At 30.6% G+C, this 25,472-nt stretch overlaps 1 protein-coding gene and 1 long non-coding RNA gene across 4 annotated transcripts in view; one reads left to right on the top strand and one right to left on the bottom strand.

Moving 5' to 3' along the window:
- Window positions 1-25,472, bottom strand: part of LOC106684732 (nephrin) — a gene marked incomplete at its 5' end in the record, with an annotated part of 247,174 nt that overhangs the window by 77,601 nt on the left and 144,101 nt on the right.
- Window positions 2,557-21,125, top strand: LOC136795880 (uncharacterized). 2 transcript variants are annotated; one of them, XR_010843583.1, is made up of 3 exons: window positions 2,557-2,653; window positions 16,330-16,527; window positions 21,066-21,125. It is a non-coding gene; the product is annotated as an uncharacterized lncRNA (long non-coding RNA). The 2 variants fall into 2 exon arrangements; XR_010843584.1 differs by lacking the exon at window positions 2,557-2,653 and adding an exon at window positions 11,251-11,408.

The following is a 25,472-nucleotide window of genomic DNA, read 5'->3' as shown; positions in this document are numbered from 1 at the left end:
TAGGCAACTAAAATAATGTGCTGGAAGAAGAGAGTCGGCCGTATGAAGTAGATTGTAAGAAGATAGTCCGGGTGGTCAACAAAGGTACAAAACAGTAGAGAAAAAAATTAAATTTTAAACAACGTTTCGCCCAACTTTGCAGGGCTTCGTCAGGGCTAAATGAAAACAACATACAAATTTTGTAAGAAGTGACAGAACAAAAGATTAGAAAAATATGTAAACAAAATTTTTTTTAATATAAAAAATAATAATAACCCTAAGTTAAGGAAGTATAAACATAGGTGTGAATAGAACTATAAATAAAGAACTAGAGTAATCAATTGTAAAATAATAGTTATTAGAAATAGTTGTTTGATCGAGTCTGGCATCCAGGTCTGCTCTATAAACTTCGTCAATTCCTACCCCCAACATACTTCCTTATAATCCGCTCCTACCTCACTGATAGAACCTTTAAAGTAAATCATAACCTTGCCTACTCATCTCTCTTTTCTCAGTCCGCCGGTGTTCCTCAAGGTAGTATCTTAGGTCCCATTCTTTATACGGTTTATACAGCTGACATCCCAACCTACCCTAACACAGTGCTAACAACATACGCTGATGACACATGTATACTTTCTGTAAACAACGACCCAACTAATGCATCACAAACACTACAGGCACACATAACATCTATTGAAGAATGGTGTAAAAACTGGAGAATCAAAATAAATCCTGAAAAATCCCACCAGATCACCTTTACTCTCCGTCGTAAACCTCTGCCCTCCTGTCCTACAGTATCCTTTCTAGATACACCACTAACACCTGTTGAACAGATTCGATACTTAGGACTCCATCTTGACAAGAGACTTACTTGGAATCCACACACAAGACTGAAACGACAAGAAACTGCTCGTAGATTCCGATTGCTACAACACTTACCTGGCAAACGCTCTAAACTTCCCATTTATTACAAAAAATTGGTATACACTACAATAATCAGACCAATTTGGACATATGGAATTGAGCTCTGGGGCTCCACCAAACCATCAAATTCTTCCCGCATCCAATCGTTACAATCCAAAATCCTACGTAAAATCCTTGATGCTCCTTATTACGTCACAAATAAACTCATTCATAAAGACCTTAGCATCCCATTCGTTGCAGATTTGACCCAAAACAGATATGCGTCTTTTTATTCCAAACTCCTTAACCATCCTAACCCATTAATTCTTAATCTTTCATCCTTAACAATCCCTGATAATCCTCCGAGGCGTTATAAGTCCAGATTAGGATATAGTCGCACCTATACATTTGTATATTTCCTTGTTAAAGGTACATTTACACCATGCGAGAGAAAGGATGTTCTAACTAGGAGAAATGAAACACTAATTATCAGGGATCAGACCAGGACCATAGACTCTGAGCAATGAGATAGATTTGTCTTGACCAACAAACATTAAAAATGCGGTATGTAGAGAGAGACCACGTCACTTATCTTTCATGAGATCTATGTACATATAGTATAATTATATGTTATATACTTATAAGTTTATATAATTATACAAAATTCTCCTGAAAACGATGCCTAGAGAAATATAATAGGAAAAGGTGAAATGAAACGGTAAAAGTGACGATCCAGGTGTTTTGCTGGAGGTTAGAATATAAGACATGAAAGCTCCGAAAAAATGATCTTGTAATTACAGCTGAGGAAAAGAAAAAAAATTGTTTTTTAAAATAGTTGCATTGAAGTTCTGGCAATGGTCAGATTCTCCACTCAAGTTGAGTGTTTGCGCACTTGCTCAGCCTCCACTGGCTCATTACCAGTGATGCGGCGAGAGGGATGCGCTGGGATCTTTTGAGCTCTGCTCTACCCCCCCACACGTGAGGGATAGAGTGGGCTCAGGGATCCTCAGGTCGATTGTGTAAATATTGTATATATTATTTTATTTTATTTATTTATTTTTCAAACAGATAGTTTGATTATGTTCATCTTGTTTATTCTTTTGTTTGTATATATTTTCAGAGAGTTTTTTTTTTTAATAATTTTTTTTTATTTTATTTTGGTATGTATGAGATCATTCATCACTATTACCTATTGCCCACAACTGTGTGGCAGATTGTAATATCTAACAATAAATAAATCTATCAACAACAAAATACATAAATAAAAATAGTTGCAACAAAGACTTCCATGAGTGGTATAATTGAAAATATATTTTATTAATATGACCAGGGTAGAATCATGTTTGAAAATGGCAAATGAATTAGTGCTTAGGGCCAAAATGTTATGTATTAAATAAATTATAAATATATATATATATATATAATAAAATTCATATTCTAACTTCTGGTTCGTTAGATCTAAATACGGCTTCCAAGAACGAGGTGATTCAAAGATATTTCTGCACTAAGAAACTGGGCAAGATCCGGACGGCAACAGGTAGTTTGGGAACAGTGAAGGCTAAATTAAAGTGAGGCCGACTAGGAGAAGGCATTAGAACTGGTGAAGGAGGGGGGGGGGGTTAGGAGAGCTCTGATGGGAAGATGTTTGCTGTCACTTAGTGTTTGATTAGGTAGCGATGATGTATTAGCTCCAACACTCCTCCACCGAGTACTGTCAGCTTGATTCCATTCGCTCCAGAGTTCCCTAACATTTTGCCAGTTTGGGTTACAAGTTAGTATAATGCGCCCGAATCGTAAACAATAATACCTTTGTTAATGTCAGACTATTCAAAGTTCATTACAATTTCATTCCTGTTTAACCATAGTCAGCCTATCTTTTATGGTTCATTATTTGTTATTGCACATCGTTGTGCAATTGTTATTGACAAACTAGAACTCTTGGTTGATTACTTATTGGTAATCATTTGTATATTTTTTATTTACACTGTAACTTTAAATATGTGTTTATCATACTTGTTCTTCATAATTTTTTTTAAATTTTATTCACCGCCTATGTTTTTTTTTTTTTTACAATGTTTATATATTTATTATAATCCATTTTAGTTTTTACTTAAAATATTTTATTTTACTCTATCCACTCTATCCAACTTGGTTTTTCATTACTAGCAAGCTCGAAGTTTATATTTTTATAGACAGAAGATAATGTGCATTATATAATTTAAAGATAATATGAGTAAAAAAAGCTCAAACGATTTTGATAAGACTCGTTACATCAATGCACAATTTAATGTTTTTTTAGTACCAGGTCTTATTATCATTAAAATAGATTATCAATACATAAAAGCCAAATTTTTAAAATAACTTGCTGTTTGGTAACTTCAATTTTGATTATTGGAAATAATTTTTCATCTCTTGGTTTTAGTAGTAATAAAAAAATGGATAAATATGAAATAACTCGTTAATTGACAAGAGGAGAAGAAACGAGAAGAGTAATAAAAATGTATAATAGCCTAAGATTTAAAAAAAAAATTAATATTTAACATATAAATTCATATGAGGTGATGGAGATTGACGAAAATAACTTAAATTAAATGAATTTCTAAATAAATGTTTTCGTATTTTCATGGTTGTCATACCAATAGCTAGTTTTTAAATTTACACAGAATATTTATTATGATGAAAAATAGTTATTTATTTATTGAATGTGATTGACAACTGTACAAATAATAAATACAATAAGTAAATATGTTGTATGTTTCAATTACACATGAAAATATTGGGAAGGAACCACCCATTGGTGGTACTTCAAGCATTAATTTAAATTAGAAGGTCTCGTGGCAATCTTCTTTTCAGACGCATCGGAGGATTATCAGGAATGGTTAAGGATGAGAGATTAAGAATTAATGGGTCAGGATGGGTAAGGAGTTTGGAATGAAAAGAGGTAAATCTGTTTTGGGCCAAATCTGCAACGAATGGGATGTTAAGGTCTTTGTGGATGAGTTTATTTGTAACGTAATAAGGAACATTAAGGATGATGAAAAAAATGAATGGCTTCTTGATATTTTTAATTATTTTAAATATAATTAAAATAAGGATGTTTTCAATAATTTTAACTACGCTTCAACATTAGGTTTAAGTCTTATTTCACAATTATAATAAATAATACAAGACCTTTTTTTAAATTTTGTTTATGGATTTCAAGTATTTATAAATGTAACATATTTTTCCATAATCTATTTCATTTAATATACTATCATAAATAATATTTTGATTCGTATCTTTGAACAATATTTCTCACTGTTTTTTGCATCCCTGACATTCAAGTATAAGGGTCTCGTTACCTGACAATTTTTGCATTAGAAAGTTTCACTTAAGTCTATTTTAAACAGGTAATTATTGAAAATTCCATGATTCATCTTAAGTCTAATATATATTTTATAATGACTTTCCCCATATTTGCTTGTGAGAACCACGGTTTTCGAAATTTGAGAGGAAATATATTTATATAGAACTGTTCGGTGGGGTTCTCCGGATATTATTTTTACCAGCTTTCTATCTGATCTAATTTAATCATTATATTATAATCCGTGAGAAGAATCTTAATGTCTACCGGTTGACCAGTTGTTATGGCTTATTTAACCATTTTATCTACTACCTCGTTATCTGGGATCCTTGCGTGACGCTTGCTCCAGTTATTATTTGTTTATTTTCTTTTATTGATAGTTAATGTTTTTTTCATTATTTCAATTTAGGTAGTACCGATATTATTATTTAGTGATAACAAAGCATTCCTAGAATTTGTTAAAACTACAAAATTTTATTATAAAAGCTAAGTTTGGTTCCACGAAGATTGCGTTTTATTATGTTAGATCAATATTACAATTGTGATATTTGTAAGGCTAAAAAACCTTTAGATTACTATTAATTATGTATGTTCGTGGCTACCCGTTATCTTATGTATTGTCAAAAATTCTTAGTATGGCTGGAGAAGTTTTTAAGTTTGTTTTCAGAAAAAAATTAATAAATACAGTAATTTTATCGATTGTATTTTTTATTTGTACTTACTTGTGTCCGTGGCTATCCGACCATTCCATATAGATTATAAACGAATACTCTAATACGTCAAATAACACGAAATTAGGCCTGCCTTGTCTCTTTCCGGGTATTGAATATATTATTTTAATGAAACTAACTAATTAATCTTTAACAAATTTTATGTGAAAAAAATTTTCAAGTCCCATATTGATCCTTCACACTGGATCCAGTTGAAGTTTTGTTCTCAGCTACGACACGATTTTCCCTCCCCTTCGGAAGATGATATATCGAGAAGAAGTGGTCCTAGTTTTGCATGAGGAGGAGCCTGGCCATTACCAACAGGGCCAAAGGGAGAACATTTTGGAGGGTTCCCAATAAGGGCCTCCCGTGGGAGGGCAATAAAGCTCACATCGGGGATTACCTCAGCCCTTTACCCTTAGGAATACATTTAGTCTCCAGTCCTCCCGCGTTTAGTCTCCTTAACTAAATGCACATTTTTTTATGCTTAACCTTCACGGATTAAGACCATGGTGCAGCCTCGACTGGAGGTCACGGATTTTGAATAATTATTGTATGCAAGGAACTTAGGTTCTTAAATAATAAAAATCCCGTTACCAAACTTTAAAGTATTTTAATAGCCCTGGAAATGTAATTATATATTTCTCATTTGCTTTTATCACCAGCAACACGCCCCATTGGATTTATCAGTTTTGATTAGCTCTGAAGTTCCACATGTGACATTGAACGCCTCCTTTTTTGCTTTCACACAAGTCGGTCAGAAATGAAAAAAATAAATTAGTAATTTTTTGAATTAACATTGGCGTTACTTGATACAGTCAATACAATTTTAATGAAAAAAATCCTAGCATTTTAATATGATTAGTTAGCATTATCCTCACGAAATGAGGTATTAAAATTAATAATTGGACAGTAATTCAACTTTAATTGGTTTTCAAAACTTTATTTTATCATTGTCGTGGTTGCTTATGACTTTTCTTTTGTCATAGAAAGGGGTAAACATATTTTACAATTTTATTAGTAAGTTTTACGTTCACTCATGACAGTAGTTTCAGCGAGGAGCAAACCAAAGAGTCACAACTTTTTATTTTTACACACCTTTTTGACCTATTTATTTGTGTTTTAACTTATTTATTAATTTATTTTAACTCATGTAAATTTATATATTAGTTTATTAACTTAGATCCGCTACCTTAGACTACATCTGGACAAACGACTAGCCTGGTATCCGCACACAGAACTGAAAAGACAGGAAACTACGTTTCGATTTCGACTATTACAGCACATACTAGACAAGCGGTGTAAACTTCCAATTATTACAGAAGACTGCTGCACATGACAATTATAATGCATATCTGGACATACGGAGTTGAGCTTTGGGGCTCCACTAAACCTTCGAATTCCTTTCGTATCCAATCGTTACAATCCAAAATTCTTCATAAATTCCTCAATGCTCCTTACTTTCCCACAAAAAAATCATACTCCCAACTTCCTAACCATCAAAACCCTCTAGCTTCTAACCTTTGAATCTTCAATCCTGGCGCCTGAAAAGAATTTGGCCTCGAGACCTTGTGTAGAAATATGATTACGGTGCTACCAATTTTTGTAGTGGGGTAGTTTCTCTACATGCCTGTATCACTCCATTTTGATCTTACATCAAATTTACTTAATGTGTTTGTAAGTAAGTAAATACAGTTTTAAATAGCAATTAATAAATTTTAAAAAGTTTTTAACTTATGTATTTGAGTTGTTACTCAACTCAAATAGTAATTAATTATACTATTTTTATTGAGCCAACGTGTGGCGAAGAGTTCTGACTTTTTATAAGTTCCACTCTGACTTTGACTTCCGTCAAAACAGCCCTGACGAAGCCCTGCAACGTGGGGCGAAACGTTTGCTCAATAAAAATAGTATACCCATTTACTATTTGAGTTTTTTTGACCGCACCCGGACCATATTCCATTCATTTAAAATATATTGTATTTAGTATATAGACAATTATTGTTTAAAAAAAGAAAAGGTAGAAAAAAAGTTGTTTTTGTATCCTATTAATATATAGCGGTTTATATATTTCCAGTCATGGATTGATGAGTACTCTCTGTATTGTAGCAACCCAATGTATTTGGGCAACATGGCCAAATAAAGCATTTCTCTGGATATGAGTTTTTTTTTTTTTTTTTTTTTTTTAAATTGAGACCTGAGAGTCCTTTGAGAATTACCAATGGACTCGAATCGTACGATTAGAACAATAATTTAGTTAACTCAGCCGGGAATGAATTAACTTGGCCCTATTGGGTACCGAAGCCCTGAAGATGGTCCGTAGGGTGTAAGGAGTCGATTCTTAACAACAATATGAATAGGATCGATAAATATGGTGCCCTTTACTGGCTTTAATTGAAACAGGTCAGACTGTGTCGGTCCCTAGCGGCCTGATTAAACTCAGCAGCTCCTCTTTAAATTATATACCTTCCAATTAATACCGCCTTGTTAAGACAGCCCACATTGAGCTATTAGTAAATGAGAACATGGCCTCAATTATTATATAAGTTTTCAGACGGATCGATATAGCTTAAGGGGATGTATATGTTTCCTTCCTGGTTCCTATATGAATAATATTTGAAAATTATTAATAATAACCTGTACATTATCGATGAATATCTCTATAGAAATTCTATTAAGAACCCCAGAATCAGAATTCAACTCACTATAGAAAATGTTTTCAAAACAAAAATTTTACCCACCCATTTTCTTACAAACTAAGTTGTAATTTCTTAACTAATTACACTAATAACTCCAAAACGTAATGAGCTTCTGTGAAAAATGTGGTATAGATGTAGTTGAAGGATATGCAAATTTACAAAGCTCAAATTTTAAGAAATGATTCTAGGAAGACTAACCCTTATGGGTGAATTAATCGTTTATCTAAATCTGGATGAATTATCTAAAGGTTTGGTGTAGCAATCTTAAGATACGAAAAATTGGAAAACATTTTTGCATAACCTCCTGGTTATTTCTGATATACTGATATATAAGTTTATCTACAGCTAACTAACCTATTCTAACCACAGTGGGGGGAGGGGTCAGGTTTTCATTCCGTGGGACCTCTACGAAATAAAAGTCAAACCCCCCAGACCGAAGGTTGGCACAGACTCAAGGTTGTGACGTTTCAACTCCTACGGCCAAAAACGGCCTACAAACTGAAAAACGTATCTTCTGTCAAATAAAAAATTTTGAAATTAACAAATTAAATGCTCTGGAGATGATCAAAAAAACAATAGGCATGACCCAAAAGGTGCAAATATTTAGAGATTTTAATTTATAGGAGTACTTTGGTTATAGTGAATTGATAGTAGTTTCACAAGAACCTTGTAGGAATGGTATTTAAAAGACGTTTTTAGGTTAGCGCTCAGGGAAGATAGTGGATGTAATAAAGGATTTAAACAGACAGAATGACATCTTACGTCAACAGTCCTAAATGTCACATAAACAAAAGATGCTACATCACTAAAAGAACTTTGAACAGATAATTTTGTGCAGCTGGGAAAAAGTATATATCTGTATGTATTAGGATCCATTGATGCCATCTCTTGTTGATTTCTACTTTTTAAATTGTTGATTTTCTCTGTATTTTAGATAATCAAGGCTTTGTGATTGATCAATTCCAATTGTATCTTACAATTATTTTATGTTTCTTGGAGTTTTTTCACTTTTTAATATTAGTAAAAATTGTAAATGATATTAATAATTTTCTTTTTTTCTTATGAAAAATAGATATAAACAATTTTTATTGTTTCAATCTAAACAAAATTTGACAAATAACAATTTGTTTTCTTTTATAATCAATATTACCGATTAAGGTTATGTAAATAACGGTGTAGATTGGATCTATTATAATGGCCTGGCCGATCCAAGAAGACTTTTAAAGAAAACTTTCGTAGTAACACTGAAAATTTATTTCGTTGACCAAAGAACACGTGGATCACAAAAAAAACCAGATAGACAGACCGACTAACCAAATATACAACATAGCAAAGTGTAAAAAATCGAAAAATTAAAGTAAAATAGAGAGGTGGAACAGGGAATTGTTTAAGGCAGTAAGAGATCTAAAAGACCTATAAAACCAGAGGAAAAGAGATACAAATATTTATTAATAATTTAAAATTTTTAAACAGCTACTCAAAGGTTTCATGTAAGTGTAGAGTTAAATATTTCTTAAACTAATTTATAAATAATCCTTATTTTTAGCAAAAAGAAAATGATCACATTTCTTTATTTTCAAAATTTATGAAATATTAATAAACCAAAAAAAAAAAGTATCAAATTTTGTGTTTCTGTTAAAATTGTCTTATTATTTAATAATTTTTATATAAATATTTTCAGATAACATTAATTATTGATAATTAATTCAGTTTTGCATACATAAAATTTTCAAAAAAACTGTAGTACTCAAGATAAATATTAACTCTGCAGATCAATTAATTAGAACTTTTTAAATGCAAAATATTTTTAAATAGGTTTTAGCTGTATGAGAGTTAAAGATTTTTTTAAGTGAATTTGTTTATAATATATTATGAAAAGTCAATACAGATCTGTTTAAATTATCCATTCATTATATGTACTGCTTATTAACATTTACACTATTGTTTCTTATGTTCTTATTATTTTCTTCAAAATTTGATTTATATTGTGATACAAGATTCGTATTATGAGTATGACTTAGAATATAAGTGAAAGGCCTAAGAGATTCACCATGGGGTACTTAATAAAATATCTTTTACCTCAGCAACGTCGAGGTAAAAGTAGCTGTAATGAAAAGGTATTTGTCAGAGATACGACCATATCATGGCTACGTCAGCGGGGTTTATAGCATATGAATCCACCCAGTAAAAGGGACTATAAAAAGGAAGTGAGTTTAGAAGAGTTATCCTTGTTTAGAAAATTCCTACAGGATCTACTGAGTAAGCAGTATGAAAGGTTGTTGTTAGAATGAAAAAAAAAAAAAAATATGCGACGAAAATTCTACATATATGAAATACAATTTGTCTAAATAAAGAAACCTCTTTTCTCATTGTTTTGTCTTGCTAATGACAAGAAATTCGGTCCAAAACGTTCATAAAAAAATAAAACAATTTAATAGAATGTACAGAATTCCTGATAGTTGTTAAAATATTTTCAATTTAAATATTTAAATCGGTCAAGGACACAATTTGAAGGAAATCCAGTGTGCTTTATGAGAACAAATTAGAGTAATATTGAGTATATTTGTAACTAAGCACATGTTTTTTTTTGTTTTTTTTAACTTTATTTAAAATAATTTTTATTTATTGATGGATATTACAATTAGCCACACAGTTGTGGGCAATAGGTAATAGTGATGAATGATCTCATACATAAGAAAATAAAATAAAATGAATGAAAAAAAAACTCTCTTAAAATATATACAAAGAGAAGAATAAACAAAAAAACATAATCAAACTATGTATATGAAAGAAAAAAAAATAACATAATGATAAAATAATATAATCTATAGTCACATTTACACTCTAATATACAATATTTACACAATCGACCTGAGGATTCTTGAGCCCACTCTATGTAGTCTTTACTATATTTTCATTTATAAGTTTGTTAAACTAAATAACTGACTCAAATCAATCATTTATTTATAAGTTAAAATTATTCATTTTTTTTTTTACTCTCCATTATCTTCTACGATTTTATATGTTCAATATTAATTAATTTATAAATTTTTCTTAACATTTAGGTTTTCCAATGGTATATTATGCATCAATATTACAACTCTTATCCCAGGAAATTTCTTTTTAACTTGGAAAAGTATATCTCCCTTTTTCTTCTTTTGAAAAAAAATTAAAAACATTAAAGGTATTTAAAGGAAAATATTTTGAAAAATTGGTATTTCATCCCTAAAACATCCCAAGCGATATATAGGGAGATGGTCAGGGTTGCGGTCAAAGGAGATCTCCTTTGACCGCAACCCTGACCATCTCCCTATATATCAATTTTTACGGTCAACTATACATACATATATCCCAAGCGATAATTCCGTTATTTGACTTTCGTAAAATTCAATGATTTTTGGTCTAGATTGAACATATCAATTTGGGTATATCTCAGGAGACTTTAAGACTTGTACTTCAGTTGGTGTCCCAGATTTTGTATTTTTCACGAACGAAATACTTCCTCTGACTATATTTTCATATGTAGGTAAGTAAAAGTGGAAATAGGTTAGATAAATAATAAAAACAAATGATTGTGAAAACAATATACTGATGAAACAAATGGTGGTAGAGTTCGGGCTGAGATTTGGTAGACGGCATGGTAACCCCTCCATCATCCCACTACTGAGGTCAAACACCATTAGGGGATTGGGAGGCGGGTGACAAGCTTGTCTTGGTCATTACAGCTCACTTAGGCAAAGCCTTCCCCTGCATTGTCTCGTTGTTTGCAATCGGGTAAGTACTACACACTTCATGTATACTTCACACTGTACTATACTAAATTGTTACAAAAGAATTTCAAAAGCGCCATAATCTACGCCAGGAAACATTTTTTTAAAAATTATTTGGTTCTAATGTGTTCTTCTTTATTAATTTCCTTATTGATTAGATATCTAATTTGAACTGAGTTCGGGTATATTTCAGAAAATATGCGCTTTTTTGTAAGATTTACAAAATTATGGACTTATGTATTAAAATTTGTACAGTCTTGAGCTATTGCAGATTGAAGGTTCCATATTGTTGACGACATGGGAAAGTGGGTTAATATTTTCCATTTTCCGACAACTGCTGTTTGGTATAAGTTACAAGGAATCTTGGGGCGAAACGAAAACGATCGCGAGATGACAGTTATAAATGTTTATAAAAAAAAAAAAAAAAAAGAAAAAGAAAAGAGAAGCAAACGTGGAAGTCCTACCAACATAATAAGACGCCCAGTAACTTTGCTCAGTATAGAAATCCAAGAAATGAGGAAAATGCAGCTAACAAGAAGTCCTAGGAAGAGTTCGAGAGAAGCTTTGATAAGGTTTTAGCGTACTGTGTAATTATTGAAGGGGAAAAGGTCAAAACTGGTGAGATATGTAAAATAAAGTAATGCTGAACTGTTGACAGAACCTGGAAAAATATGGATACATGATGTAGCGCTGCACCTAGATCTCTTCGCTGATGAACAAGCACCTAGAGAACGAAAGGAACGAAGGATCTATATTCAGTGAAGAAGCTATATAATGAAGAGAAAGCAGAACTGACTCTTGAGGAGATGAAGACAGGTAAGTGGCAGAAAGCGACAGCATTGCCCCACAATTCATGCAATAGGAAAGACATGAGCTTACTAAAGCGTTGCAAGGTTTATTTCAGACGGTACGGGAGACCAAGGTAATCCCATAAGATTGATTATTACAAATAATACCGCGTGATTATTACAATTCACAAAAAAAGTTAGTAAAATAGAATGTGCTAATTACAGGCCAATCAGTCTCTTGGCCGTGGCCTAAAAAACGTACTCACACATTCTGGAAACAATGTTACGATGAATTGTGGAGGAACAGCTGAAAGAGGAACAGGCAGGTTTCCGCCCTTGGAGGCAGACCCAGGACCATATGTTTGTCCTAAGAAGTATTCTTGATTTTTAATCTACCTTCTAATCAATCCCGTGGCAAGAAATATGGAATGCTCTGGCCTGCAAACAAATGTTGTAAAAGATCTCTTTACCGCCATATAAAATCTTTTTTTAGATTGCAAATTTAAAAGGATCAAAGGAACAGAGTCTGCCCCTTTTTTAATTTATGGAGGTGTCAAACAGGGGGATAGCCTAAGCCCAATCTTATTTTCAGTATTTATGGTTCAAATGAAAGAAGAAGGATTGGATACGCTTGATGTTCGAAAGTTTTACTGTTCCCCAAAATTCAAATCCTTCGGTTCAGATAGGTCTGAAGATTACGTATTAATTATAAATGAGGTGTATATTGATCTCCATAAATTAAATGTGTATATATATATTCTAGAGATGGTGGTGTTGCTCTAAAAGTTTAATGGTGTAAAATTGATATTAAAATAAATAACTAATTGACGAAATAAAAGGAAACCTAGTGTGTTAAACAGATATTTCAAAAACCTAATTATTCACAACGATATAAGTATTGCCGATATTGACTATACTCGCAATAAAGTCCTTTAATACTTACTCAATTCCTCATGATACTGTGTTTTTTTTAAATTAAATTAATTTATTTTAAAATGAAATTATGATGGATCAAGACAGAATGTTCCGGGATGATTTCACCACGCTGATGAGAAGTTACCATGGGTAATGTTTTGATTTCACCGAAGCAATAAATATAAATAATTTTATTTTTATTCTCAAATCTTGTGGCCAAAAAGAAATGGCATAATAAGGAAATATTGATGGGGCAAATATTGTCGTTAGGAGGGGACGGGGGAGGTGGGTGCTATCGCAATTGACCGGGCGGGTAAGCGGTTTAGTGCCGGCGGCCTCCTTGTCCCTCCTCCACAGACCCTGTTTACATTTTACACCCCCCCTCCCCTTTACAATCCTCCTCAACCGCCTACCAATTTCTCTCCCATTACAATGCCCCTACTGCCTCACCATTATATATATAGTACCCGTTATTGCGAGACAAACAATAGTTAAAACGAATTAGCAGACAAATTTAACCGCATGAACAAATGCAAATTCCTTCATAATTAACCTAAATTGCCGGAACTTTGCTGATTTATTCGTAGAAGCCACTTTACCTTAATTTAATAAAATGTTTGAAATTGTTGTTGGAGTAATAGATTAATCCTTGATAATCACCTTGGATTTGATTGGGCCTTTCTAAGGTAAAGTAATTAGTAGTAAATAAAGTAATTACTCGAATTTCGAGTCCTAATTTGGATCATAGTTATATAAATAAGTGGAGACAGGTTCATAGTCAAGATATGATGTTTGTCGCTCAGCTAGCCTAATTGTGTTTTCCTGTAACTCAAAGAATATGCATGGATATTTAACATTTTAAAGCTAGACGCCCAATCTGGACCAAATCAAGCAGGATATATTTTTTTAAAAATATTGAACTCCAAATAGAAAGAATTATTAAATCAATAGGAATCATTAAATATATAAATATAAAATATAAATATAAAAATAGTATATTACCAAGGTGCGCGGAATAGCAGGGATAACCTAGTAAAGGAAGTCAACTGGACTAATAGTCACAGGAGTGGGGAGAATTACAGGAAACAGAAAGTTCCCGTGATAGGTATTAAGGGTAGTGCCGTTCTTAACCGATCAAGTTAAAACGCCAACTTTGACTGGATCGTGACTGTAGCTGCGCCGGTTCGAATCCGGCCTGGGAAGTCGGCTTTTATTTCAGTAGCGGTCCCACGTAATGAACAACACAATGAACAATGCAAAAACTTGACAGCCAACCAAGATCAGAATACGGTAGTAGCCTGTATATAACCTCTCCCTAATAGTCAGAAATGACCAGGAAGGTGATAATAAAAAAAAATGATACCTTAGGCAGCAGAAGGTTTCAACAAGGTCTGATGGAAAATTACTAAAGGATATTGTAGGACAGGGACTCTAATTATTAAGTTGCTTTAACAAAAAAAAGATATTGTATTTCTTTCATTACTATGTGAAAAAAAAATTTCATATAGATTTAATAATTTGTGCTCATGAAAAGCTTTCATAAAAATTGTTCATCAACTATTGTTAATAAACAAAAATAAAAAAAGTGTTATTATTGACATAAAATAATTGCCTAAATTTACACTCATCTAATGATGAGCCATCATCAAGCCATCTAATGACTCAAACAGAACAAAAGCTAAGACGAGGAGAGGATATCCATATGAGCCTCTTCTGCTAGGCAATGTAGAGGCTGAGCCACGTTAAGGTAGGACTGTGTTTATGTCCTGCTTGGTCCACTATTCAATGGAAAATACTTTAATCCAATTTTTTCCTCTATATTTGACGTATGAAGATTTGGTACTGACCTAACTACTCGTCCAATAACGATTATAGAACATATGGGCCCTTTCAATGAGAAAATGCAACTCAACTCACAGGTACAGACAGTAGGATCAGAGTGTAGATAAACAAATAGGACAAAAAATATTCTTAATTAAATATTGCATAATGGTGCTATAAACTCCCCCCTCCCTCCTCCATAATCTACTTTTTAATAATAATTAACAAATATTAATAAAAAATAAAAAAAAAAAAAAAAAAACTAACAAAATGTTAAAATAACCATATCAGGCCAGTCTGGTAATAACGAAATCAATTTTAAAATAAGTGCGTAGAGTTCCAAATATTAATTTCACTCATATGTTTGAAAGTGACATTTTTTATTTTTTTGTTGAATTTGCATATATTACATAGTTAATATTTTTATTATAGCTATTTTTGAATTCTAATATTTTTATTAAATGAATTTTAATGCATCATTTTTTAAATGATAGTCATACTTTTTAGAGAATATTTTATGAAATAATATTTTTATGAACATTTTTTTTCTTTTATATTTTCTTAAAATCTCGAAATATTACAGATTTTTTTTATCAGTCTCCAAACTATACTACAGATTCTCCACTTTTAGAAAAACTTCCAGAAGTTGAGGAATGTTAAAGAATAAGCTTAGGCCGTTTCCACTTTTATAAAAAAAAGTATGTGATGTGAGATATATAATTGGTAAATAATAATAGTTCCTCAAAGTACTAGTGTTTTCATAATAAATGATCACAAAAAAACTAAAATAAACTTTTAATTTAAAAATTATGTACAATAAAATATTTGATGAGGGTATAAAACATGAAATTCTCCTCAAAAAATATTATTTTTATAAAACAGCACTTATTTTACTTTAAATTTGTTTTATGAATAAAAAGTGTATTGTATTGTAATTTTTAATAATTTTTTCTGAAAATACTTGCAGCTTGAGGAGACGGAATTACACATCACTGATGGTGGCCAGGAATTCGGGCTGAAACGTTTACACTGATAAATAAGTTACTACTTATTTGTGTTCTTCAATCATCTCCTCATACACAATATCCACAGTCAATAATCTACTCATCATTACATCACAATAGTTTGATAAAAGAAGAATAAGGTTTTCCATGACTTATCATTTTATTTATTTGTGTATGAATATGGAAATATCTTCTGAAATTTTACAGTGTATAAAAAATTTTATATCTGTACAGTGTGTATAAGACATAATGCGAAGAAAAAAAAAGTATTGAAAAAGATATCATAAAACTAAAAATTTTGAACGCTATGATAGGAATATCATAGTTTTCTTAGGTCATTGAAACTGTTGTTTTCCCTGTGGAATCCCGGTCATTTATTTTGTAGCAACTGTTGCAGTGTGGCCACCATTGCTGGGTTTTAGCCAGGCGAGAGAAACAGGTGCACGGACAGGTAGTAGGGACTATGTGGTCATTAACAGAATTAATGACATGACCGAGATGAAGCTTGTTCATTTGGATTGGACCCTGGGGCACTCTACCTACAACTACTATGATCGCCTTGTAGCAGGAGAATGTGTCTACTTTACAATGATAAGTAACTTGAAAACAGATATTTTGTTGATTTTTAATAATCAATATTATTATTCAATGAATAAATAGATATTTAATACTTAGAAATATAACTTTATATAATAAGATAATAGTAAAAAAAAAAAATTTTTAATATTAATTTCCAATTTTATAATCCTGTACATCAAATAGGGGAAAAAATTTATTCAACAAAACTTTATTGTGCTTGAGTAAGTATGCTGTGTAGTTACACAGCATACTTACTCAAATCTAATCAGATATTTTTTTTTTAAATCTTACAACATATAGGCATAACATGTAAACAATAAATATGTAATAATAGTATATGACTTTTTTTTTTCTTTGTTTCATAGCATAGGTCATTTTATCTTCTTCATTATTTTTTTCTTCTTTCTATAGTTTATCAATTTTTTTTATTAATATCTCTCTATCTTTTTTCCTTTTCTATCCTTTTTTTTTTTTTTTTTTTTCATATTTTCTCTTTCAACCCAATATGACTTTCCTTCCTCCCCCCCCCCTTAGTTATCCCTTCTTTAACATAAATAAAACCCACCTAAAATGCAAAATACCACTAATATTCTTTTTAAATATATGCGAATATAAACTAGTAATATATATGTCATATAATTGATAAAATTTGTGATAGATAAATATATATCTATACATAAAAAAAAATATATAATAATATGTAATATAATGGTTTTCTTAGGAATCTGAAAAAGTTAATCCGATTTTCATTTTGTAGCTACTGTAACAATACTAAGCAGTTTTTAGGTTATTTTTGTATTCTGGTAATTTTAATATATTTTTTTATAAATATTTAAATTATTTTTAACTCCACCTTGGTTTATTTTATTTTCATCGTATTCTCTTACATTCACTTTCTTTATATTCCTGTTCTTTACAATTTATTGTCGTCTTATTCTACATTTTCAACATGTTTTTAGTCGTTCTAAATCCGTTTTAGCTTGATGAAGCCCTGCCTACTGGGGCGATACGTTGGTAAATAATTGTAAACCAATTTTTGTTTCTTCCTAACTGCACCCTTTATGTTTTTAAAGGTATAATTATAAATTTTAAGTGATACATCTGCATTTATTACGAAAAGTAGATAAATAATTATTTTTACTACTTTATTTGTCAAAGTACTTTTTTTCTAAAAATCAAAAAAGAAGTTTGTGTTAGCTATTGGGGTATTTCCAACAGATTACATTTTTGTTTAATTTGAAACTGGTAATATGCTATATATTCTTAATTTGATAATGATATTTCCTTAGAAATGTTTACATAGGAATTCCACGATGATAAAGGAATAGACACTTCCTGTGAAATTATAACCCCTTTAAAATAAAAGAGAGAGGATAAATTAAGAGCTTTATACACTGAGTTATTCAGCACTATTTATTTAACTAGCCTCAGGCATACTGCTTTTATTGAAGTTTATAATTAATAAAGTTGGATGTAGTACCACTATGTTTTATTAAGTATCACTTCATTTCTTTTTATTCCGTTTCTTTATTTTCTTAATTTCACTTGGTATTTAGAATGAAGTTATTACGATTGTTTTCCTTTTCTTTCAATTCAATATTTAATTATTCTTTAAAAATTAAATTATGTACTCAAAAAACCTAAACCTTTGTTTCCCCTACCTATTTGTTTTTTTTAACACCAGTTTTTTAGTCTCCATTAACATGGATGGTAAGCTATATTGACTTTGTTATATAGGAACAGTTAGTTGGCTCTACTACATATGATGTATAATGGTTGGACTGTATAGATATCCATTGGCGCGGCGTGATTTATGCCTTCCGATAACTGGATTGGTTGACCTATTTAAACTGTCTTAGCTAACTTGTTTATATTGTCACGGGAATCGATAAAATATATAATCTATGAGAAAATATAAAAAACAAAAAGGAATCGAAATAAATAACAATGGTATTCGCCCCATAAACGGTTTTCGAAAAAAATATGAAATTCAATAGATGGGATTGGAATATATGAAATTGGAAAACTGTTGGTAGATAAACGAACGATAAGATTAATATTTTTATTTAAATAATTTCAATACATTTCTCTTAATGCCCAACAAAGATTTTTAGTTTTTCGTTCAAAAAATTGTTTTTTGTCTTTGAACAGTTACAGTTCCTGGATTTCTGGCGTTAACGCCGTGCTATATGCGGATGACCTAATAGTATGGGCCTCCAGTAGTAATATACCAGAACTCGAAAATAGGCGTGGGAGTGTATTGCAAATATTTTGAAATCTCTGAACCAGCGGATAGCCTATCAAGTAATTTTGAGGAGGAAATGTATGCAATGAAATTGGGCGAGGAGCGCCTGCGTGAGAGAAATGACTACAAAATCGTCATATATATATATATATATATATATATACTCTCAGGCAGCTATCCAGACTCTGACTCAGATTGGTACTTAGTAATCGTTCTTGGCAGAAGTCCTCTTAAGTCCCAACCAAACCTTCTTCTAACTTATAGCTTTGCCAAACGTACGATTGAGGTGAATAAAAAACTCGTAGTTTCTCAGAGGCATGAGAGAGCTGCAAAAGGTGAATCATGGACACCTTTGATGAAAAACATCTGTTATAAAATGGTGTCTTTGAGAGCCCACACTGCAAGCTTTGCCAGCTCAAAGAAATGACGTCGGCACACTAGGGAACTTGTATATTACTACAAGACATAAGAAATAATTTCACACTAGAAGAGACTACCTGGGTGAAAAAAGTAAATTATATTGGGCTGTTTGAGCTTCTGGATAGCGGCAATGGGACTTTACACAGGTAATGTTTAGATAGAAATCGTTCATTGATGGTCCAAACTCAGCAACACGAAAGTAATTGACGTCAATGGAATGAAAGTAATGAAGAATTTAAAAACGCTGGCTCCAAGAAAAAAAACAGACAAGTAACTATCATATCAACGTTTTACGAATTCTGCCTAAAACGGTGCAAAGTCGATGAGATCAGGAGTATATCACATAAATATTGACTTAATAGTATAATAGAAAATTGAGCATATAGTGTATACAGTTGAAAAAATTGTAAATAAAATGCGTATGCAATATACAGAATAATTCTTTTAAAACGTTAAACATACATAACAGACTAGTCTCTATATATAAATACCGATATTACTGACTTTGATTTGCTTGCCGATGTCCTTAACCACTAACAAATAAATAACGAAGGGGATAGTACCAATTTTGAATGGAAAAGGTGCAGCCGATACAGAAAGCGATTTGACGTTAGGGGATGCATATTCAGCGAATGTAAACAGGAAGACAAGAGCCTTTCTACCACCAGTAGCCACAAGTGCACTTGTGTATACAATTCCCTAGTCGCTCGATATCTGCAACAACCCCATTTGTCACCCTCTCAACCATCCCCTTTCCCGAATATTGTGTTTCATATCATGATAAACACTACCTTTCACAATATAATGATAATAATGCTGCATAAAGGATTACTGAAATATTATATATACTTTTCGAAATATATGCAGATATATCACTTAATATTTATAATTATAACTTAAAAAAACCTAGTAAGTCCCGCGCTTCACATTCCTCCTTTACGTCCTCAATTGATTTGTAAGTTGGTGCAATCGTATTTGAAGTTGTCGCTATTTTTGTGGTTTTGGAAAAAAAAGTTTGAAGATGAGGGAAGGAGAAAATTTATGACCAAAAATTTTTTATTTCTCTGTTCCATTAAAAATTCGTAGCATGAATAGCGGATATCAATTTTATTCCTACAACAGTTTAACAAAGTATATACATATATATGTGGGTGCACTCAGAAAAAATCTCGCAATCAAGTCATTTTCCGTCATTTGTCGTCACCCTCTCACATGCTTTCCTATTCTAAATATTCTAAATATTTTCTACTCTTTACTTTTTATTTTTGACTCACTTATAACATTTCCTCTTAAAAAACACTTTTTCATCTCTGTAACGTATTTTTTAATTCGGAGTCTGGCCGTTCGCGGCGCAGAAGCCACTTGGCGGTAAGATTCCAAGCTAACAGGTTCGTTTTATGTTTTATTCTCTTGTTTTCCCCTATCTTTATTTTACCCTCCCCTTCTTTTCTCAATTTTCCTTACCCACGTTATTAGTTATGTTCACCATATATTATTATTGTTGTTTTCAAAATTTTTTTTCCTATTCATTTCTTCTGTTAAACTTTACTTATATTTTGCCTCTTTATCTAATATTATGGTTACATATTTCATTTGTTACATATATTTTCTTTCTCTCAATTTTATTTTTCTTTCCATAATTTTAATTTTTAAATTATTAATAAACTAATATATTCATATTTCTTTGCATTATATAAATTCATTTTTATTTTATTTCCTTAATTATGTTATTTTACCTACTTATTCAATTACCTATGTATACATTTTATTTTCCACTTCTTTCATCACTTTATTTTATTAATTCTATTCTGTACATTTATTTACTTTATGTCATGCTGTTTATATTTTATTTTTTGTATTCATTGGTTGTTATTTTGTTCTGTTCTTAGCCCTGATGAAGACTAGAAATTATGGCCGAAACGTTGGCACGATTAAATAAGTTGATTCAACTTATTTGTGTTTTATTTTGACCACACCATCCAACCATCTTCTCCTTGTATAAGTCATCCACGGTCAACTATATCTCATGATTACTAGTCATTTTCTGATTCTAGCTCAGAATCTCTATTTTTCTTTTTTTTTTCTTTAGTTATTAAACAAGTTCTTTCATATTTTATATTTATCAATTTTTTACCACTGGAAAAAATAAGAACTGGTTATTTATTTCAAAATAACAAAATTAAAGGTACTTTAGTGGAAGATTTTTTTAAAATTCGACATTTATGCCAAGTTAAACAATTTCAATAAAGATAAGACCTAGCTAATATTAAAAATCACTTTATTGTACATACCTATACCGAGTTTAATCAAAATCGTTTGAGCTGAGTTTGAGTAAATAAAATAAAAGTTGCTGTAACCATCACAAGCATATACAAGCCCTAAATATGTACTTTCAGTTTCGTAGGACTTTTTATTTTTGAACCAAGCTGTTGTCACAGAGATTATTTTTGTGAAACTTGGTTATATGGAATCAGGATCTCAAAACGTGTTCATTGTAAACTAGAATTAAAATTTTAAACGACTGCAATACTTCCCCTTACTATAAATTTCATATATAGTTAAGCGTAAGTAAAATATATACACAGGTAATTGGGCTGCAAGTAATATAAAGTAGCCTTCAATGTTTTTTATAAACCAGCAGCAAATACAGTATCTCAAAAAATAGATAGTGATTAAGGGTAATCTTAGAAAAAAGAGATTAGCTGAATTTTTTTTTTAACTGTTTTTAAATATTTTATCAACCTCAAAAATTTCAGGCATATGTTGATTTGCGATCATTTTAAGATATTTAAAATGACATAAAAAAAAAAAAAATTCAGACAATTTTAATGTATTTGTACAATTGCCTGTAATTTAACCTTAGATTATATTTGATTGAAATATTGAAAACAAAGTTAGTTAGGATTTAAAAATTTATTATGATAATTATAAATATTCGAGACAGAAATTCCCAGATATTTTGTTTACCGCAGATCGAACCATCTTATCCTTTAATTATATAAAAACGTATATTTTCAACGTATTCGTTATGATTTTTTATTAAAATATAAGAGTATCAAACTAAAAACATGAGATTTCTCATCCAACAAACAATAGTTCTGTATATTCAAGAGGCACTGTTTTAGTTAGCATTATGGTATAGTATGGTATTGTTTTGGTCACACCAGTGGTACAGCAATCTTTACTGAAACATCGCAGTTTAAAAAAAAAAAATATAATATGTATACATTTATACTTCTATGAAGTATTTTTAGATACTTATGTTGGCACGTTCTTCATGAAATGAAACATTAAATGTTCACACAGCTGAGCATTTAATAGCGGAGACTTAGTCTGTTGTGATTCGATTTAACTAGTTCATAACTTTAGCGAGTGGAAGACCCAATTGGTTATAGTTAGTAATTATATTGAATTAATTAGGTTATTGACTGAATAGGAAACAGCTGTATCTATTATTTATTATTGTATATTATTTGAATACGGACATTCCCTTTCTCTTCTTCCTCTATGGCAATGACCAAACTCTATACTGAACGAAAAGCTGGTAAAGTGAATCAGATGAAATTCTTTTCTTTTTGTTACTTCCTTACTCTATCTTGTTTAATGGAAAAGAGAGGGGTAGAGAGAGTACAGGATATTAAATAAGGAAGGAAAAAATTCATCTTTAGTAGTTAGTTATTCCATTAGTTTTTCTTCGTTGTCTGCTTCTCTGCATACTAATAGGGAAAAAGGCACTTTTAAAGTAGAGTCCCGCCTTACCCTTCTAGTTTTTATATATTTTTTTATAAACATTGTATTATGCTAGCAATAGATCTCGAAATGATATATTTTATTTAAAAGTTTATTGTAAATTTTGTTAAAGTGTGTGTTTCATTAACTGATTTTGAATGCTAAACTTGATGATTCTAACTTTCGACGATAGAGATATCATTATTGATCCACAGTGGTCACACATGTTTCAATAATTCATGGAATCGATGGCTTCGTTAAAAAAAAAAGAAAAATCTATAACTAAAGTGCCGCCTATTTCGTCATTGCAAAAAATGAGTAGATACATTTTAAACAATCTAGTTTCGGTAATGAAATTCATTTGAACGTTAATATATATTGCAAACTTTTTCTTTGAGACATGTCTATTTAGTAGTTATAAAAAAAATATCTATTTTTGTCTCAACAATTTTTTTATTATTTTAACACTCCAACGTTTCGGCCATTTTCAAGGTTCAATAAAAACTTTTTAATACAATCTATTCATTATGAATTAATTCTAAAAAACGTTATGAAAAATTATATTTCCTACCTTATTACTCAATGACAGCCAAAACTATAGTTTATCAATATAATTGTAGACCATATTGCCTTTGTTAAATTATTTATCATTAGTCATTAACAAATTAACTAGTTTACGGTATACTTATCACATATTATGGTATTTAGTCTCATATTAACTAGTTTATAGTCTCTGTTTTTAAATAAGTAATTTAGGAGATGTTAAGAGAAGATCCCACAACAATAACAAAACTTTCTCACCTTCTAAAAATCATTAATATTTATTTTAATTATATTATTTCAATTTCTTGAGACAAGGTAATTATTTATTAAATAAATCAAAAATTTGTATCCTTTATCGTCTCAACACTTTTTATTTTTCACCAGTCCAACGTTTCGGCCATTTTAGCCATCCTCAAGGACATCTTCAATTATAATTTCTTCCTCACATTAATTTAAAAGTTACTTTTGCAGTTTATTCTGCCCAGGTCATTTCCTTTATTATAAGTTAAAAGCCTATTTTTTAAAATTTAAAATCATTAATATTTAATTATTCTTATATAAGATTATCCACAACAAATTCACTACCATATAACAAAACCATTTATTGATAAATGGTTATATAAAACCTTATATAAGAATAATTAAACATTAATGATTTTTAATTTTAAAAAATAGGCTTTTAACTTATCATAAAGGAAATGACCTGGGCAGAATAGCCTGCAAAAGTAACTCTAAATTAATGTGAGGAAGAAATTATAATTGAAGATGTCCTTGAGGATGGCTAGAATGACCGAAACGTTGGACTGGTGAAAAATAAAAATGTGTTGAGACAATAAAGGATACAAATTTTTGATTTATTTTATAATTAATATTTATGATCACATATAGTCTAACTGTCCAGCATGGATAAGTGGATGCAAAATTTAATATAGTAATTTACTAAATACGTCAATTCTAATTGCAAATTTGTAAAATGTAAATTGTAATTGTAAATATGTAATTGTTAATTTGCAACTTTCTCACTTTGTAATTTTGTGAATATGTCAATTTTAATCTAGATAAATCTATATACAGTGTAAATGGCCCTAGTGGTCGAAACACTTAAATAAATAAGTAATTTACGAAACAATTAGTAAGTAGAATAAAAAAATAATTCATAACGATTTAGATATTTGTGGGATGCATAATTTAATGTTATCGAATCGTTTAGTGAGTAATAGCCTTTTCAACAGAAGAAGATTAAAGTACTTACATGACATAAATATTTGAAATTATTTTGTTTCAGCCGCTATTTTATTTTATTTGATCATTTTTTAGCATTCGGAATTACAATAAATAACAAAGGAAATTATGACAATGCTTCTGCTTTGATATTTTTGTTTAACAGATAAACTAAATTCTCTTCGATGATACCGTTACCTACGAGAGCCTTTTTAGTTTAGATGTTTTCATTTGAAACAATTCTGCCATGTTATGGTAATTTAAAGTTGAGCATTCGTTTATATTGCTTAGAGTTTGCTGAAGGTATTATTTGTTCAGGTGGCGTTTTACAAGGAATAAAAAAAAAAATGAAAGCTTAATATAAGACGATGATCTATTTATTTTATCTTAAATTATTCATTTATGGAAAATAAAGGTAAACTCCAACAAGGTCACATCAACAAAGTTGTGACCTACTTATCTACCTTCCCTTCCAAGACAAGAAGCTGTCGATTCCCAATACTTTAATACTTATTCTAAAAACTTTATCTTTCTCTATAAAAGAAATTATCAAAATAACTATTATAAAGTTTTATTGGATTTGTGGTATTGTACTATGAGATTAGTAAAACAAATTATTAAACCTTTCCTTATCGAAACCCTCCACCTCAAAAACCTTTATAAAAAAAGTAAATAACCTTTGTTATGTATCAAACGGACAAAATATAATGACCTCACTATTCCGCATGTAAATGGTTTGGAAAAAATAGATCTGTCATTTCACAACATACAGCAATAATAAATATATAGATAAAAAAAAATTA

The sequence above is a fragment of the Halyomorpha halys genome, unplaced genomic scaffold, assembly GCF_000696795.3.
Source record: "Halyomorpha halys isolate HHAL.00 unplaced genomic scaffold, Hhal_1.1 Scaffold608.1, whole genome shotgun sequence".
Lineage (NCBI taxonomy): Eukaryota > Metazoa > Arthropoda > Insecta > Hemiptera > Pentatomidae > Halyomorpha > Halyomorpha halys.
The sequence above is the reverse complement of the archived record's forward strand: the minus strand, read 5'-3'. Positions and strand labels throughout refer to the sequence as shown.